This window comes from Anolis carolinensis, chromosome 2 (genome assembly GCF_035594765.1).
Source record: "Anolis carolinensis isolate JA03-04 chromosome 2, rAnoCar3.1.pri, whole genome shotgun sequence".
NCBI lineage: Eukaryota > Metazoa > Chordata > Lepidosauria > Squamata > Dactyloidae > Anolis > Anolis carolinensis.
The window spans coordinates 218,323,988-218,342,484 of NC_085842.1; the positions used below are offsets into that span (position 1 = coordinate 218,323,988).

Sequence of the window (18,497 nt, forward strand, 5' to 3'; positions counted from 1 at the left end):
CTGTCGTAATAAATGATGACTGCCAATGGTGTGGCTATATATCGCCTCAGAGAGTAGAGGCAGTACTTCCTATTGCTAGAAACAAATCAGTCGCTGAATGTGTTCATGCATTAAAGAGTTCAGCATAATCTTCAGCAATGTGTAATGAAGACACTCAAGCAAATTTCCATTTTTGGGAGATCAAGGGCTCCAGGACATTGGAAGTGCAGATGTGCTTCCCTATTTAGACCCACGGCATGTGGATTGATTTTCCCGGCATTTATTTTTTGTCGAAGGCTTTCATGGCCGGAATCACTAGTGTTATGCGGTTTCTGGTCTGTATGGCCATGTTCTAGCAGCATTTTCTCCTGGTATTTCGACTGTATCTGTGGCTGGCATCTTTAGAGGATTCTGTGGGGATTTGTAAAAGGCATCATGATGTAATGGGTTGACTGGAAAGATATGTGTCAGCAGCTGATTGGCTAAGCATGCCAGGAGCCAACATTCTGATTGATTGGCTACTGTCTCTGGCTTGCTGCTGAGAAAAATGGTTTGATCAGGCAATTTTACCTGAGAGAGAGAGCAAAGAGGTAACAGCTAGGGAACAAATGGCTGCTGACTCTCTGAAGCCTAATCATTTTTAAGTCAATGAGGCATATTTAAATACTGTTTTAAAAGGACTGTTTATTCTCCCTGATCTCTGTAAGGAATCAGAGAGACTACAGTATATATTGCTTCTCTGTTTGACATATTGAACTGAAGTAAAGTTACAGTACTTATTTCACAAACCTAAGTGGCACATTATTACACTGCAGGGTAAACTTTGGTTCAGAAGCCGTGGCAAAGCTTCTATATATTTACATCTACAACCTCCAACGGGCCCCCGGTGGCAAAGTGTGTTAAAGCACTGAGCTGCTGAACTTGCAGACTGAAAGGTCGCAGGTTCAAATCCTGGGAGTGGAGTGAGCGTCCGCTGTTAGCTCCAGCTTCTGCCAATCCAGCAGTTCGAAAACATGCAACTGTGAGTAGATCAATAGGTACCGCTCTGGCGGGAAGGTAATGGCACTCCATGTGAAGGGGCAAGGATGTAAAAGATGTAAAAAATACTCCTCTTAATCCAAAGTCAAAAGCAGGAGGCCCCTTTTCTGTGAAGAGGGCGAGGAAAAACACCACAAAAGTTGGGTCTTCAAACTGCAAAAGAACTATTTATTGCGTGGCCATAGCAATGTGACAAATACATGCATACATGCAATCAAAGGATTTGTCTGAATTTCCAAAATGGTTGCAAGGGTTTTATCACCTCACAGAAATTAGTAAGCATATCTTTATTGGCTTACAAAGATCATTTACCCAATTTGTTTAATGTTGTCTACGTCACAAGCATCTTAACCATCATGCAATCCCATTGGTTTTCTATGCTGTAACAAATTCTTTAGACAATGGTGCTTGCATGTTATTGACCCTGACTTTTTACAAGTATATGCTCGAAATCGTATGGGAACCGGTTCTGACTTGATGTATTGTTATTATTTGAAAGTAACTTCTTTTCTCTGGAACAACTCTTTTCTCAAACATCAGCATTTTCTCTCAAGTGCAGGCCTTCCTCAAACATAGGCCTTTTGCAACTTAAGTCAACCAAAACATATGGGACTTATAGTCATTACAAGTATCTTTGAAAATTCTTTTTAAACCCACATCTCCCTCACATGCAGTCATGCCGGCCACATGACCTTGGAGGTGTCTACGGACAACGCCGACTCTTCGGCTTAGAAATGGAGATGAGCACCAACCCCCAGAGTCAGACATGACTGGACTTAACGTCAGGGGAAACCTTTACCTTTTTACAACCTCCAACAGATTCGATGGTGGTAAAGCAAGTGGAGTATATAAACCTGTCGACTGTATCTGTGGCTTCAGCTCCTCTAAAGATGCCAGCCACAGATGCAGGCGAAATATCAACACCATACAACACCCCTTTCATTTTTGTTTTAAACAACAGCAAGTATCAGTGTAAAGCCCAGAGTGACACAGCTCACAGTGTGATATCTTCACTGCTTATTTGTGTAAAACATGCTGTGTTTTCACATATATTCTGCATCCTGGCCTGCGACTGCGCATGGCCCCATATGGAGTCCTGACAGTTGCTCCTGACATTCTTGACATCAGTCCGGTGGGAAAGTCGGTTCAGCTCCTTGGGCTCCGTGAAGACAATAACAAGGAGCTTTCTGGGAGCTGTAGTTCAGAGCCCTTTGTCTAAAAACTCCATTTTATTTCCTTTTCTTAGAGTCCTCTCTCCAAAATGCAATCCCTTGAACAGGTAAGGGGTTGAGAAGGAAGCCGGTTGCAGCCGGCCTTTCTGGTGCGCCTTCCACTAGAGGGCAGAGGCACCTAAGGACAGGGCCCTGCGCATAGCACCATAAAAAGGTGAAAGAGTTAACAATACATGGCTCGCTTTGGAATTTGCAAACCTGAGGGGGAAGTGGGGATGCTGCCCTACATGGAAGGCGGCCAGTTTGGGACCTGCGGGGCAAACCTGATGAGCGCTACCACAGAGGCTGATGGTCATCAGCTTGGAAGAGGCTGAGCTATACTGAGGTACAAAGAGCAAAGAAATGCCTTCCCATTGCTGTAGTATAATATTTAATACCTGCCTATAACAACATTTGGTGCAGTTTTGAGAGCAATTGTCTTTCCAGCCTCAAAAATAATGGGGAGTGCAAAGCATGGGAGCCTAGGGAAAGACAACAGTTTTTAAGAGAATTTAAAATGGTTTCAAATATATTTATTTTCCCACAATAAAAACATAGGCAGATATTGCTTGTGTCTCACTTACCACTCTGGTCAAACAGGTTTTGCAGGTTTTAAAGAAACAGAAACCAGCAAAACCTGTTTGATCGGAAAAAGATGTTCAAAAGAGGGAGCATTACTTTTTCAAACTGTCTTCAATACCCTGAAAATATTATTTACTAGCTTGGGTGTCATGGTTTGCAAAGGCACTGTGCTGTGCGTGGAAAACTGGAAAATGAAGGGCATGAAGCCGATTGGCTGAGCCTGCAAAGACCTGGGGATTGATCTGATACTTCTCTCTGTTCTGCTGCTGCAGAACCAGTTTGATCAAGTCTTTTCAGTGCTGACTGAGTACTGCCAGTGAAGAGAGCAGTGTACTCAGAGAGGCCTTGCTATTTTGAGGCCTGTTTGCTGCTGAGAAAAGAGGATGAAGAACCAGGACTGTATTCTTCTCTGAAGCAGACTAAGAAAGGACTGTTTATAATTGTGGACTTCTATAAGTGTTCAGAGGAACCATTGTAAATACAGTAGAGTCTCACTTATCCAAGCCTCGCTTATCCAAGCCTCTGGATAATCCAAGCCATTTTTGTAGTCAATGTTTTCAATATATCATGATATTTTGGTGCTAAATTTGTAAATACAGTAATTACAACATAACATTACTGCATATTGAACTACTTTTTCTGTCAAATTTGTTCTATAACATGATGTTTTGGTGCTTAATTTGTAAAATCATAACCTAATTTGATGTTTAATAGACTTTTCCTTGATCCCTCCTTATTATCCAAGATATTCGCTTATCGAAGCTTCTGCCGGCCCGTTTAGCTTGGATAAGTGAGACTCTACTGTACTACTGTTTTTTTCATCTCTTGGAATTAGTAAAGTTTCTGTATTTTTGTTCTTCAAACCTGAGTGGCACGTTATTGTTCTGCAGGTGATTCTGGATCGCGGGCACACTTAAAAACTTCAATTTATCATCATTAATCCCTAATATTGGGTACCCGGCGATGCCTGGGTTATTTGAAAAGGGCATTGTTTGTTTTTGCATCTTAGGAAATATCAGTTTAGTGAAATGTAATGCTATGTCTTAGAAAAAAAAACTCAGTCCTTGCTTTTTTTAATGAACATTTCCCATTAGAAAATGCATAAGGATGTGGGTGAACTACAGTTCCCCAAAATCTCGGGTCAAAACTCCCAAAACTTCCCCAGTATTCACAGTTGGCCATGTTGGGTCTTTGTGCCAAATTTGGTCTGGATCCGTCATCTGCTGGGTTCAGTGTTCTCTGGATAAGGGTGAACTACAACTCCCAGAATCCCAAGGCAATTACCCTGAAATTGTGCCAGTATTCACAGTTGGCCATGTTGGGTCTGTAACTCCTGGATGCCAAATTCAATCACCCCTAAACCCCGCCAGGATGCAAATTTGGCCATGTTGGGTCTGTGTGGCAAATTAGTTCCAGGTCCATTGTTGGTGGGGTTCAGAGTGCTCTTAGATTGCAGGCGAACTATACATCCCAGTCTCTACAACTCCTATAAATCATAGTGAATTCTCCCAGTTATGTTCAGTTACTGATCAGTTCCTCTGTTTGCTGTGTGCCATAGGAAAGGGTTAAGAGAGAGGCAGTGGGTGGGGTCATGCAAATAAAGAACGAAAGGAACACTGGGATGCGCTCGCTGTAACCTGCAATGTCTTTGGAGGGAGTGACTTGGTGGCTCCACAGCACTGAGAACTACAGCCTGTTTGTGGAGGCCGGAGGCTGTCTGTGTGAACATACACATATACAGATTTTCACGTATTATGTGTATAGATAAGTCAAATGGTCTTATGACAACTTTGAAAGTTAAGGCAGGAGAAACGGTTTCAAAAGATGAGTGTGTTTTAAAAGCAAGATTGTCCTATCCTGATGTCTACAGCAGAAAAAAATATTACAGTTGATATAGAAAGCCTACAATTTTTTTCCCATTCTCATAATAACAAAACCAATCGACAAATTAAACTGGTTAGCAGTAGATTCAGGACATATTCCAAAACATCACAATTAATTAAATCAAAAAAAAAATACTATCTATGACCATTAATTATGCTACTAATTTTTATAATTAACGTAATTAATGATCATAGATAGTATTTTTTGGTAATTATGCTACTAGTGAGCCATGGTAGCGCAATGGGTTAAACGCTTGTACCGGCTGAACTGCTGGCCTGAAGGTTGGGTTGCTGACCTGAAGATTGCTGGTTCGAATCCGTGAGATGGGGTAAGCTCCCGTCTCTAAATACAGATATCTATAAATTCAGTATAAACACAAAGTTGTCCTGTTACTATAGACTCACCAGTAATATAGGATAGAATAATAATACAAGCTGACTGTTATTTATAATTCAAGGATTATAAACACCCGGGAACCCTTGTTGTTTTCCTCATAATGTACTCCTAAGACTTTTTATCTCAGTTTGAACTTGCATGGGACAATACTGGATCTATCCTATATTACTAGTGAGTCTATAGTGAGCTCCCATCTGTCAGCTCTAGCTTGTGGGGAAATGAGAGAAGTCTCCCAGCTAACACATCTGGGCATTCCCTGGGCAACGTCTCTGTAGGCGGCCAATTCTTTCACACCAGAAGTGAGTCGTTTTTGACACTATTTTTTAAAAATGCTACATAATTTATATGACTTGCAGAATTCCTTCATGAAAAATTTGGGTTATCTTGATAGAATGCATGTACATGAGTGTGCATAATTGCGAATGATTCAGAATGTTGGTGGATATAATATAGAATATGAATGTTAATAGGGCAGTATCATTGTTGAAAACGGTTGAGTGCACTATCCTGTTCTTCTAGATGAGAAACTTACCAACCAAGCAGAACTACCCTATGCTGACATATGTATGTTGAGTTATAGCTTAGCCAGGGACAATCTATCTAGGAACACAGTAGCAAATAATAGGGCATTATACAACCATATATTACCACTATCATACCGTAGGTCCACAAGCAAAACACCACTGACAGATGGCCACCCAGCCTCAATTTTAGTAATAATAATGATAAAAATAATAAAAAGGGTTGGAAGAGACCCCTTGTGCCATTTAGTCCAACTCCTCCTGCCTTTGTCCACCAAAAGCACAAGCAAAGCACCCCAGACAGATGGCCACCTAGCCTCAATGTTAATAATAATAATAATAATAATAATAATAATAATAATAATAATAATAAGGGTTTGAAGAGACCCCTTGTGCCATTTAGTCCAGCCCTCTTCTGCCTTTATGCACCAAAAGCACAAGAAAGGTTTGGGGGCTGTCTCCTCAAATGGGAGAATTATTTGAAATTCTACTAGTATTTTGAATTGGATCATGAAGAGTATGTGTATCAAGGTTGGTCCAGATTCATCAAGCCATGTTGGACCTTTTGTAGAACAAACAAACATACACATTTTCACTTTTCTATATAGATTTTGAGCTGTACTTAATTATTATTTTTACTGTGTTATAACTTTCATTTTCTTTTTTGTTCTTTTTAAATGCTGCAGTTCTTAGTGTACTTTTAAAAAAACTTTAATAAAAATTACATTTTTTAAAAAAGGGTTTTTTTTCATGTTTAGCCTTGGCAATGCTGGAGTTCTCTAAGTGAACACCACTTACCTGTCTCTATATTGTAGCTATTTTTATTTGCACTATATCATCTTCTTCCTTCAAATATCTACTATAGCATATTTTTAGGTTTCCAATCAAATGATTTGTCTTCAGGAAAATGGAAAAATGCCCACCTAGATGGTATTCCCCGTTTCTTTTGCAACAAGTGTGCAGGATGCACTAGGAAAATGGGCAAACGGGCAAACACTGGATATCGTCTGTGATATCCCTGTTCACAAGAAACCCAACTCTCTTCTTCCATCTCTTTGCCAAGTTTGTGAAGATTTAATTTTGTTTCTGAAACTCTAACTTTAAAAAGAAAACATTATTGCTATTGACTTAACATTCAGTTTGGTGCAATAATATTCACTCAATTCTAGGGATATTCTATGTTCCACATACAGCAAGGTGAAATACCTCTGCCCCTCCCTTGCTTGGACTATGAACTGTTGGTGCCCACTGAAGCTCAACCGATGATGATGATGATGATGATGATGATGATGATGATGATAACTTTATTTTTGTATCCTGCCTCCATCTCCCCGAAGGGACTCGGGGCGGGACACGTGGAGACAAGCCCAACAACAAAAGTTAAAACACAAAACGATCAATTGAAAACATTATAACTACATAAAACAATAAAAACACATCAACAGAATTAAAACCAGGTGATGACTGGTTTTCCAACCAATTCACTATGTAATAGAATTTGAAAAAAAACTATGTTCCTGGTTTGAAAGTGTTATTTCCTGTTTAATTGTGTGGTACTTACTTTGAAAGTAGTTATAGCCTAGAAACTTACTTTTTGTGACTGCCACAAACTATGTTGAATTGGTTGATAGACTCTGAGATATTATTCATGGAAAAACGATAGCAAAATGTGTTGCAGGATATGGCACAAAAACAAGGTTTTAATAGTTTAATAAACTTTTATGATAGAACCAATTAGGGAATAACATTTATAACCCAGGAACAAAAATCATGTTACATAGTGTTATGTTCCACCTGATGGTATTTTCATCCACTCCACATTTTAATTAGCTTTCTGCTGAAAATATTGTGGGTGAACTTATCAAATGCTTTACTGAAATCAAGATAAATGACATTCATATCATCCCCACCATCTTTTAAACTAGTGACCCAAATTAGTTTGGCAGGATTTACTTTTCGCAAGGCAGAGCTTCTTATTAATCACTGCACTGCCGTCAAGTGTGTTTGAATTTTTTATTGTCGGAACTAAGTTCAGACTGACATGTCTGTAGCTCCCCAGATCTTCTTGCTTGCTGTTTATGAACAGACTAGGGACAGTTGGGAGGGCAGGTGGGTCAGAGAGTACATTGGCAAGCCCCCTTCCATACTATGGACTTCAACTCCCGCAATTCCTAACAGTTGTAGTTCAAAACACCTGGAGGGCCGAAGTTTGCCCATGCCTGCTATAGAAGCAGTTGGCCTGGCCTGGCCAATATATGCTCATTTAGGCTCACTAACCAATTGCTGTCAAACTCCTCCATCCTGATTTGAAGGGAGTCCTGATTCCCCGCCAAGGCCTCTTCCTGCTGCTGCCGCCGCATGGAAGCTTGCCGTTCTCATTTTTCCAGGCTCATGCGCTGTAATATGTCTTGCCTACAGACCTATGTACAGGAAGAACACAATAAGCACTACACAAACATTTATTTGAACACTGCGTTTCAGGAAATGCTGTTGATGGGAATAATATTTGAAAAAGGGGGCTGCTAAAGGGGGATATCCTTGCCATCTGTTTTCATTCTTATGTATTTTTATATAGTGAATAAAAATGCATTATTTTACATGTCTTTTTATTCCTTTAAAACAATCAACATATTCTGGCTTTGGATGTTGTGAGGACATGATAGCCACGTTTAAATCTTTGAAAGGACGTTACACTGAAGAAGGGGCAAGCTTCTTTTCTGCTGCTCAGGAGGCCAAAGGACACAATGGATTCAAATTGCAGGGGAGGGGGCAGGAAACATTCCATCTAAACATTAGGAAGGACCTTCTGTTCTGTTTTGGAATATGCTGCCTTGAGTTTTCTTGTGGAGAGAAAAAGTGGGGTATAAATAAACAACAATAATAATAATAATACCAAACTAATCTGATCTCTTTTTTTCAATAGAGTTACAAGCTGGGTCGATGCAGGGAATGCCGTAGATGTAGCGTATCTGTATCTCAGTAAGGCCTTCATTAGACAAGGTCCCCCATGACCTTTTGGCAAACAAACTAGTCAAATGTGGGCTAGGCAAAACTACGGTTAGGTGGATCTGTAATTGGTTAAGCGAACGAACCTAAAGGTTGCTCACCAATGTTACGGACTGATGATGATAAATAGAAGTTCTTATATGTGCCTGCGATTCAGAGTCACCCGCAGAACAGTAACATGCCACTCAGGTTTGCAGAACAAATATGCAGGAACTTTACGGATTCCAAGAGATAAAAAACAGTAGTATTTACAATGGTCCCTCTGATTCCTTACAGAAGTCCATAGTCATAAACAGTCCTTTTTCAGTCTACAAATCTGCTTCAGAGAAGAATACAGTCTTGGTTCTTCACCCTCCTTTTTCAGCAGCAAACAGGCCTCAAAATAGCAAGGCCTCTCTGAGTACACAGCTCTCTTCACTAGCAGTACTCAGTCAGCACTGAAAAAACTTGACCAAACTGGTTCTGCAGAAGCAGAATAGAAACAGTATCATATCAATTCCCAGGTCTTTGCAGGCTCAGCCGATTGGCTTCACGCACTTCATTTTCCCGTTGACACACACAGCACAGTGCCTTTGCAAACCATGACAACCAATGTTTCTTCTCATCCTGGAAAGAAGTAATGAGTGGAGTGCCACAGGGTTCCATCCTGGGCCTGGTTCTGTTCAACATCTTTATTAATGACTTAGATCAGTGGTTCTCAACCTGTGGGTCCCCAGGTGTTTTGGCCTACAGCTCCCAGAAATCCCAGCCAGTTTATCAGCTGTTAGGATTTCTGGGAGTAGAAGGCCAAAACATCTGGGGACCCACAGGTTGAGAACCACTGACTTAGATGACGGGTTAGAAGGCACAATCATCAAGTTTGCAGACGACACCAAATTAGGAGGGATAGCCAATACTCCAGAAGACAGGAGCAGAATTCAAAACGATCTGAACGGATTAGAGAGATGGGCTGAAACTAACGAAATCAAGTCCAACAGTGACAAATGCAAAATACTCAACTTAGGCAGAAAAAAAATGAAATGTGAAGATACAGAATGGGGAATGCCTGGCTCGACAGTAGTAGGTGTGAAAACGATCTTGGAGTCCTCATGGACAGGAAGGTGAACATGAGCCAACAATGTCATGCAGCAGCTAAAAAAGCTATTGGGATTTTGTCCTGAATAAATAAGAGTAAAATGTCTAGATCCAGAGAAGTCATGCTACCCCTCTACTCTGCCTTGGTCAGACCACACCTGGAATCACACTGTGTCCAATTCTGGGCACCACAATTTAAGGGAGGTGTTGACAAGCTGGAATGGGTCCAGAGGAGGGCAACTAAAATGATCAAGGGTCTGGAGAACAAGCCCTATGAGGAGCAGCTGAAAGGGCTGGGCATGTTTGGCCTGCAGAAGCGAAGGCTGAGAGGAGACATGATGGCCATGTATAAATATGTGAGGGGAAGTCATGGGAAGGAGGGAACAAGCTTGTTTTCTGCTGCCCTGGAGGCTAGGATGCGGAACAATTTCTACAAATTACAGGAAAGGAGATTCCACCTGAACATGAGGAAGAACTTCCTCACTGTGAGAGTTGTTCGGCAATAGAACTGTCTGCCTTGTAGTGTGGTGGGGGCTCAGTCTTTGGAGGCTTTAAACAGAAGCTGGATGGCCATCTGTTGGGGGTGCTTTGAATGTGATTTCCTGCTTCTTGGCAGGGAGTTGGACTGGATGGCCCACAAGGTCTCTTCCAACTCTATGATTCTATAATCATAGAATCATAGAATAGTAGAGTTGGAAGAGACCTCATGGGCCATCCAGTCCAACCCCCTGCCAAGAAGCAGGAAATCGCATTCAAAGCACCCCTGACATATGGCCATCCAGCCTCTGCTTAAAAGCTTCCAAAGAAGGAGCCTCCACCACAGTCTGGGGGAGAGAGTTCCACTGCTGAACAGCTCTCACAGTGAGGAAGTTCTTCCTAATGTTCAGGTGGAATCTCCTTTCCTGTAGTTTGAAGCCATTGTTCCGCATCCTAGTCTGCAGGGCAGCAGAAAACAAGCTTGCTCCCTCCACCCTATGACTTCCCCTCACATATTTGTACATGGCTATCATGTCTCCTCTCAGCCTTCTTTTCTGCAGGCTAAACATGCCCAGTTCTTTAAGCTGCTCCTCATAGGGCTTGTTCTCCAGACCCTTAATCATTTTAGTCGCCCTCCTCTGGACACTTTCCAGCTTGTCAACATCTCCCTTCAACTGCGGTGCCCAGAATTGGACGCAGTATTCCAGGTGTGGTCTGACCAAGGCAGAATAGAGGGGGAGCATGACTTCCCTGGATCTAGACGCTATACCCTTATTGATGCAGGCCAGAATCCCGTTGGCTTTTTTAGCTGCCGCATCACATTGCTGGCTCATGTTTAACTTGTTGTCCACGAGGACTCCAAGATCTTTTTCACACGTACTGCTGTCGAGCCAGGAGTCCCCCATTCTGTATCTTTGCATGTGATGTTTTATAAGTGTAAGGCGTTGAATTTTGCCATGGATTATGTGGCATCACCAGGGATGAGAAAAGCGGCATATAAATAAATAAATAAATAAATATTAAATTATATGGCAGCATAAATAGAGGCCCCAGATTAGAGAGTGTGGTGCAGAAGTCTAACTAAGGTCTCTTCCACACAGCTGAATAAAATCCCACATATTCTGCTTTGAACTGGGTTACATGGCAGTGTGGACTCAGATAATCCAGTTCAAAGCACATATTGTGGGATTTTCTGCCTTGATAAGTAAAGGTAAAGGTTTTCCCCTGACATTAAATCCAGTCATGTCCGACTCTGGGGGTTGGTGCTCATCTCCATTGGTAAGCCAAAGAGCCGGTGTTGTCCATAGACACCTCCAAGGTCATGTGGTTGGCATGACTGCAAGGAGCGCCGTTACCTTCCTGCCGGAGCAGTACCTATTGATCTACTCACATTTACATGTTTTCGAACTGCTAGGTTGGCGGAAGCTGGAGCTGACAGCGGGAGCTCACCCTGCTCCTTGGATTCGAACCGCCAACCTTTCAGTCAGCAAGTTCAGCAGCTCATTGGTTTAACCCACTGCACCACTGGGTTAATTTGTGATGTTTTATACGTGTAAGGCGTTGAATTTTGCCATGGATTATGTTGTTAACTGCATTTAGTCCTCCCAGGGTTGAGAAAAGCAGTATATAAATATTATTAGGTAAAGGTAAAGGTTTTTCCTTGACGTTAAGTCTATTTGAGTCCAACTCTGTGGGTTGGTGTTCATCTCCATTTCTAAGCCGAAGAGCAGGCGTTGTTCGTAGACGCCTCCAAGGTAATGTGGCTGGCATTACTGCATGAAGCGCTGTTACCTTCCTGCCAGAGCGATACCTATTGATCTACTCACATTTACATGTTTTCGAACTGCTAGGTTGGCAGAAGCTGAAACTGACAGCGGGAGCTCACTCCGCTCCTCAGATGTGAACCGCCAACCTTTCGGTCAGCAAGTTCAGCAACTCAGCGCTTTAACACGCTGTACCGCCGGGGGCTACATATAAATAAAGTTAATATTATATGGCAGTGTAAATAGAGGCCCCAGACTGGAGTGTGCAGTGCAGAAGTCTAACTATGGCCCCTTCCACACAGCTGAATAATAAAATCCCACATTCTCTGCTTTGAACTGGAATATGTGGCAGTCTGGACTCCAATAACCCAGTTCAAAGCACATATTGTGCGATTTTCTGCCTTAATATTCTGGGTTATATGGCTGTGTGGAAGGGCCCTCAGTTCCTAGTTGCAGAAGTGTAGATAATTCCACATAACAATTATAGGGAGGATTGTGCATTTCCTGGACTGTATGGCCGTGTTCCAGAAGCATTCTCTCCTGACGTTTCGCCCACACCTGTGGCAGGCATCCTCAGAGGTTGTGAGGTAACCTCTGAGGATGCCTGCCATATATGTAGGCAAAACGCCAGGAGAGAATGCTTCTAGAACATGGCCATACAGCCAGGGAAATGCACAATAACCTACCCAGCGATTCCAGCCATGAAAGCTTTCGACAATTACAAGGAGCCTGCAATGTAGATCTTTCCCTTGCAGCCATCTTCCCCCTATTTGTCCAGTTCTGCTCCCTTGTTGTTTTCCTGCTGCCTTTGGATGGCTTGTTCTCCCTGCTCTTTGTATAGAAAACGACCCCAGCAGCCCTTCCCCTTCCTCTCAGTGGGCTTCCCAGGTACAGAGGCTGCGAAGGGTTGCATTACATTCCCCTCCATCCATCCACCCATCCATCCATCCCTCCTCGCTGGGGCTCAGGGCCCTTTCTTGGCCTCCGCACTACTCCTCTCCCTTTGTGCGGTTGCCTGGTAACTGGGAGAAAAACGGGAGGGGGGAAGGGAAGGCTCCTGGAGGGAAAGACGGAGAGAGGCAGAGCGAGAGAGAGAGAGAGAGAGAGAGAGAGAGCGAAGTGTGTGCGGTTCGTGTAATCTTTCAGGCAAGGCTCTGCATGTTGATGAGTCGCAGGCCGGCGAAACCCAAGACCCGGCATGGATTCCGGAGAGGGAAACCCGGCGCCAAGGATGCTGAAGACGAGACGTCAGGCAGGCCCCGCATTGGCGCAGCAGCCCCAAGAGGGGGCGCTCTCTCCCCTGAGGAGCAAGGCCCCATCCACATTCTTTATATACAATCCAGTTTGAACTGCGCTGTAATAATCAGTGTAGACTCCTCTTATGCAGATCGAACCACGTTGAACTGGATTTTTATAATCCTGTTGTGTTGTTGAAGGCTTTCGTCGCTGGAAACCGTGTTGCTGTGAGTTTTCCGAGCTGTATGGCCATGTTCCAGAAGGCTTCTCTCCTTACGTTTCGCCCTCATATATGGCAAGCATTCTCAGAGGTTGTGAGGTCTGTTGGAAACTGGACAAGTGAGGTTTAAATACAGTAGAGTCTCACTTATCCAACACTCGCTTATCCAACGTTCTGGATTATCCAACGCATTTTTGTAGTCAATGTTTTCAATACATCATGATATTTTGGTGCTAAATTCGTAAATACAGTAATTACTACGTTGCATTACTGTGTGTTGAACTACTTTTTCTGTCAAATTTGTTGTATAACATGATGTTTTGGTGCTTAATTTGTAAAATCATAACCTAAATTGATATTTAATAGGCTTTTCCTTAATCTCTCCTTATGATCCAACATATTCGCTTATCCAACATTCTGCTGGCCTGTTTACGTTGGATAAGCGAGACTCTACTGTATCTGGAAATTCCAGGTTGGGAGAAAGAACTCTTGTTCGTTTGAGGCAAGTGTGAATGTTGATCATCTTGGTTAGCATTGAATGGCCTTGCAGATTCAAAGTCTGGCTACTTCCTGCCTGTGGGAATCCTTTGTTTGGAGGTCTTAGCTGGTCCTGATGGTTTCATGTCTTTTTAGCTACAGTAGAGTCTCACTTATCCAAGCTAAACGGGCCGGCAGAAGCTTGGATAAGTGAATATGTTGGATAATAAGGAGGGATTATGGAAAAGCCTATTAAACATCAAATTAGGTTATGATTTTACAAATTAAGCACCAAAACATCATGCTATACAACAAATTTGACAGAAAAAGTAGTTCAATGCGCAGTAATGCTATGTAGTAATTACTGTATTTACGAATTTAGCACCAAAATATCACGATGTATTGAAAATATTGACTACAAAAATGCATTGGATAATCCAGAACGTTGGATAAGCGTGTGTTGGATAAGTGAGACTCTACTGTATATACAATCCAGTTTGAACTGCGTTGTAATGGTCAGTGTACGTAGACTCCTTTTATGCAGATCGAACCACGTTGAACTGGATTTTTATAATCCTGTTTTGTTGTCGAAGGCTTTCACGGGCAGAATCACTGGGTTGCTGTGAGTTTTCCAGGCTGTGTGGCCATGTTCAAGAAGCATTCTCTCCTGACGTTTCGCCCACATATATGGCAGGCATCCTCAGAGGTGTGAGGTTTGTAGGAAACTATGCAAGTGGAGCCCCAGTGGCAAAGTGTGTTAAAGCACTGAGCTGCTGAACTTGCAGACCGAAAGGTCTCAGGTTCAAATCCCGGGAATGGAGTGAGCGCCCGCTGTTAGCTTCAGCTTCTGCCAACCTAGCAGTTCGAAAACATGCCAATGTGAGTAGATCAATAGGTACCACTCTGGCGGGAAGGTAATGGCGCTCCATGCAGTGATGCCGGCCACATGACCTTGGAGGTCTCTACGGACAGCGCCAGCTCTTCCGCTTAGAAATGGAGATGAGCACCAACCCCCAGAGTTAGGCATGACTGGACTTAACGTCAGGGGAAACCTTTACCTTTACCTTATGTAAGTGGAGTTTAAATATCTGTGGGAAATCCAGGTTGGGAGAAAGAACTCTTATCTGTTTGAGGCAAGTGTGAATGTTGCAATTGATCACCTTGGTTACCATTGAATGGCCTTGCTGATTCAAAGTCTTGCTGCTTCCTGCCTGAGGGAATCCTTTGTTGGGAGGTCCTAGCTGGTCCTGATTGTTTCGTGTCTTTTTAGTTATGCACAGCAGCCATAGAACAATGCTCCACTTTTGAAATGCGTTTGTTTTCTTCTGATCGGCTTTCCACAGCAAGTCCAGCTTCCACAACAATGCAGGCAGTCCCCAGGTTACAAACAAGATTTGTAAGGATTTATAATCCAGTTCAAAGCAGATAATCTGGATTCAGACACTGGATTATATGGCAGTGTAGACTCGTACTGGATTGTATAATCCAGTTCAAAGCAGATAATCTGGATTCAAAAATTGGGTTATTAATTTTCATTCATTTCATATAGGTGATCCCTTGTTGTCTGAGTTTTTCAGGCTGTATGGCCATGTTCCAGAAGTATGATGCCCCTCCAAGTGTTGTGTCCTGGCAGTGGAAACATAGGTGGCTGTAGAGCCCTAGCCTTGATCCGCATGCTGAGGATGCAAGTGGCAGAGTTTTGTGGGGAAGGAGTTGCCAAGCTCATTCATCGCTATGATAAGTGCCTAGATTTGAATGGCGACTATGTTGAGAAGTGGTATTTGGGTGTGGCTTTCAACTGCATATGGTAAATGTTTTCTTCTATACTTTGTTCATTTTTAATTCCAAAACGTAATCTACTTTCTGGATAACCCTCGTATATTAACAATCTGGCTTCAATTAAGGTGATTTAAGCACAATAAAGGGGAAATTATTATTAATTGTACATAGTATATTAAACCATATAAAATATATAAGAATTAAGACACCATTTATAGCTAAAAATAAAGGTGTTTTTTTAATTAAATCCACACTCTACTTTATGGCTCCATACATAGACGATCTCTTCCTTTGCAATTATAACACAGTTGGAAGATCTTTAATGTAACTCCTGCCAAGTATGCTTCCATGGCCAAATACTGAAATTTAATTGCATTACTACTTGGTATCAATGGCAGCATCAACTGTTGTAAGAAAAATATTTCTAAGTCTGGTGGCATTTCTTTTCTGACTGTAGTGGAACTCTCCTTGTGGATTTGATATAAAAAGGAGCAAGAGCCAACACTTTCACTATTTGGTATTCCTCCTCCACCATTCATGAGGTCATATCATTTTCACTGAAATGTTACAGTTACACTGCAAAAGGAGTGATTATTCATTATTAGAAGTCCAGATTTTCTGACATTAGGGGGAATGGAGTTATCTGTTGAAATTGTACCTACAACAGGAGCCTGAGAAACCCCACTGTCACTCCACGCAAGACAACTATGTCTTCCAACCATTTAGATCTTGCCAAATATCTCTAAAATAACCTTACTGTGGAGCATTGTCAGAAATCTGCTTTACTTCATCACACAATAGTTGCCAGTGCACAATAGTCTCCCCCCACTTTTTTGAAGGGGGAAAATGCAACTTTTATGCAGTGAAATAGGTCAATGGTAGCACTGTCCTTGAGTGGAAGCATGTTACAGGACAGAATAAGATGGTAGGCTGAGATGGGAGAAAGCTGTACTGTTATGCGAATGAAGTTTGGTGAGTGCAGCTTTTTGATATAATAAAATCTCTCACTATGGCCCAATACTAAAATATTTAACATAGTTTTTTCCTTCATTAGTTTATTTCACATGGGGAGCTTATATGTGAGAAACCGGACACAGATATTAGTCTGTGCCTTCATTTTGAAGTGCAGAATTCAATTACCATAGTCTGCCAAGGTGCTCTGTAGAACGTGGAGAACATTTCAGCTCTAAACGTTGGGAGAGCAATACAAACTATCTATATATACTAAAGAATGAGGCAGAATTAAGCAAAGTTTTTTTGTAAGTAAAATAATTGTCCACGGAGAGGGGGAAGGTGTCTAGCCTGCTTCTGACCGTTCAGCTTTCAATTCCATATTGAGTTTGACTTTGCGGATTTGATTATTCATGGATTTAAATATCCTCTCTAGGAAGGTCTAGATCCTCCAGTGTAATTCTATGATCAACTTCTACCCCAAATTCACCATAGAACATACTGGGGATCTAGAGATTTCTAGCGTGAAAAGCTCTTGTGAACCGGGATGTGCAGCTGGCCCAGGCAGGGACAGCCATCCCTGTTCAGCAGGGGAGGGGGGATACTGCTTGCTTACACTTGAAAATTACCTAGCCGTTTGCAGAGGTAGTGCTAAGCAAGGCTGTGACCAACAGCCATGCGATTTATGCCAACAGGGAGGTGTGTGCTCTAAACTTCACTGGACCAAAGCCCCTTGGAGTTTTAAATACAATAACATAAAAGATAATCAAACAGACATGTGGCATCTTCATCCATTAAATACATTGTATTTGCAAAGCTCTTGTTAGATCGCTTTTTTTAGCTGAATGAATGACAGCTACTGTATGATGGGCGCAGGAAAGGGATGAATGCTCTGGGGCTGAAATGTAAAAAAGTATCTGCGAGTATTTTTCTTAGCAATTGCACAATAATCTTTAAGGTGGGAAGGGCATCTTAACATAGACAAGGAAATTATTACATGTGTTGTTCAACTGAGGAATTAACATAGATGGTAGAGCTAGTGGGACTAGAAATGCAAAAAGCACAAGCAGAGAAATAAGGCTTAAGCAATGGCAATGAAACAAATGTGAGCTAGATAACACAATCAAACTTACACAGAAACTGGTTAACATACACGTATGTGGTGAGATAAGAAACATTTGTATGTATTCAGCTCTCAACAATCTCTTGATCAAATCTTGTTCAGCTGTTTCCCTTTGGAATCTGCCTTCTTTATGTTTCACCAGAAGTTGCACTTTACTCCTCGGGCCTTCGTTGTGTCTTTCCAGATAGGCACCTTTTTGCAATTGGGACAATCATTTGAGTCCTTGGCATATTCTCTCCAGAAAGCACTCGTTTTTGGATTATTGCTTTTTTTTTTTACAGAATTCAGCTACCAGTGTTGTATTAGCATAGTGTTATCTTCAAATTACTTTTTTAAAAAAACAATACATTTTTATTGAGTGATTTATACAAGAAAATAAGTTACAACAATCCTTAATGGGTGAGACATCAAAAACAATAACATCTGGTTCGTAACGTAGATGTGAATGTGACAAAACAATAGAAAACAAAGACAGAAGAAATATCTTTTTTAAAAAGAGAGAGAGTTAAAAAAAGAGGAGAAAAGAGAAAGAGAAAAAAAACCCAAACAAACAACCGAAGGCCTAAATCGTGATTACATACATACAACAAAAATACAGAAAATTGACTTCCATCTATTGTGTGTTGATTCATATATTAATCTCATAATATCTACTGTGCTCTTTTATCTCTTTTCTTATCTGTTTTCCATCATGTCCTTTCTGTCCTAAAAAAAAGGAAAGAAAAGAAGACTTATATTGAGACAATTTGTTGGCTCCTCCGCCCCTGTCTGATGAGCTAT

The 18,497-nt window shown here is 41.7% G+C and overlaps 1 protein-coding gene across 1 annotated transcript in view; it reads left to right on the forward strand.

The window, feature by feature from the left end:
• Nucleotides 1–2,428: 2,428 nt before the first annotated feature.
• Nucleotides 2,429–18,497, forward strand: part of atn1 (atrophin 1) — a 58,309-nt gene continuing 42,240 nt past the window's right edge. The window contains exon 1 of the mRNA XM_062971786.1: nt 2,429–2,574. The gene's annotated coding sequence lies outside the window, so the exon portion shown is untranslated. The remainder of the gene's footprint in view (nt 2,575–18,497) is intronic.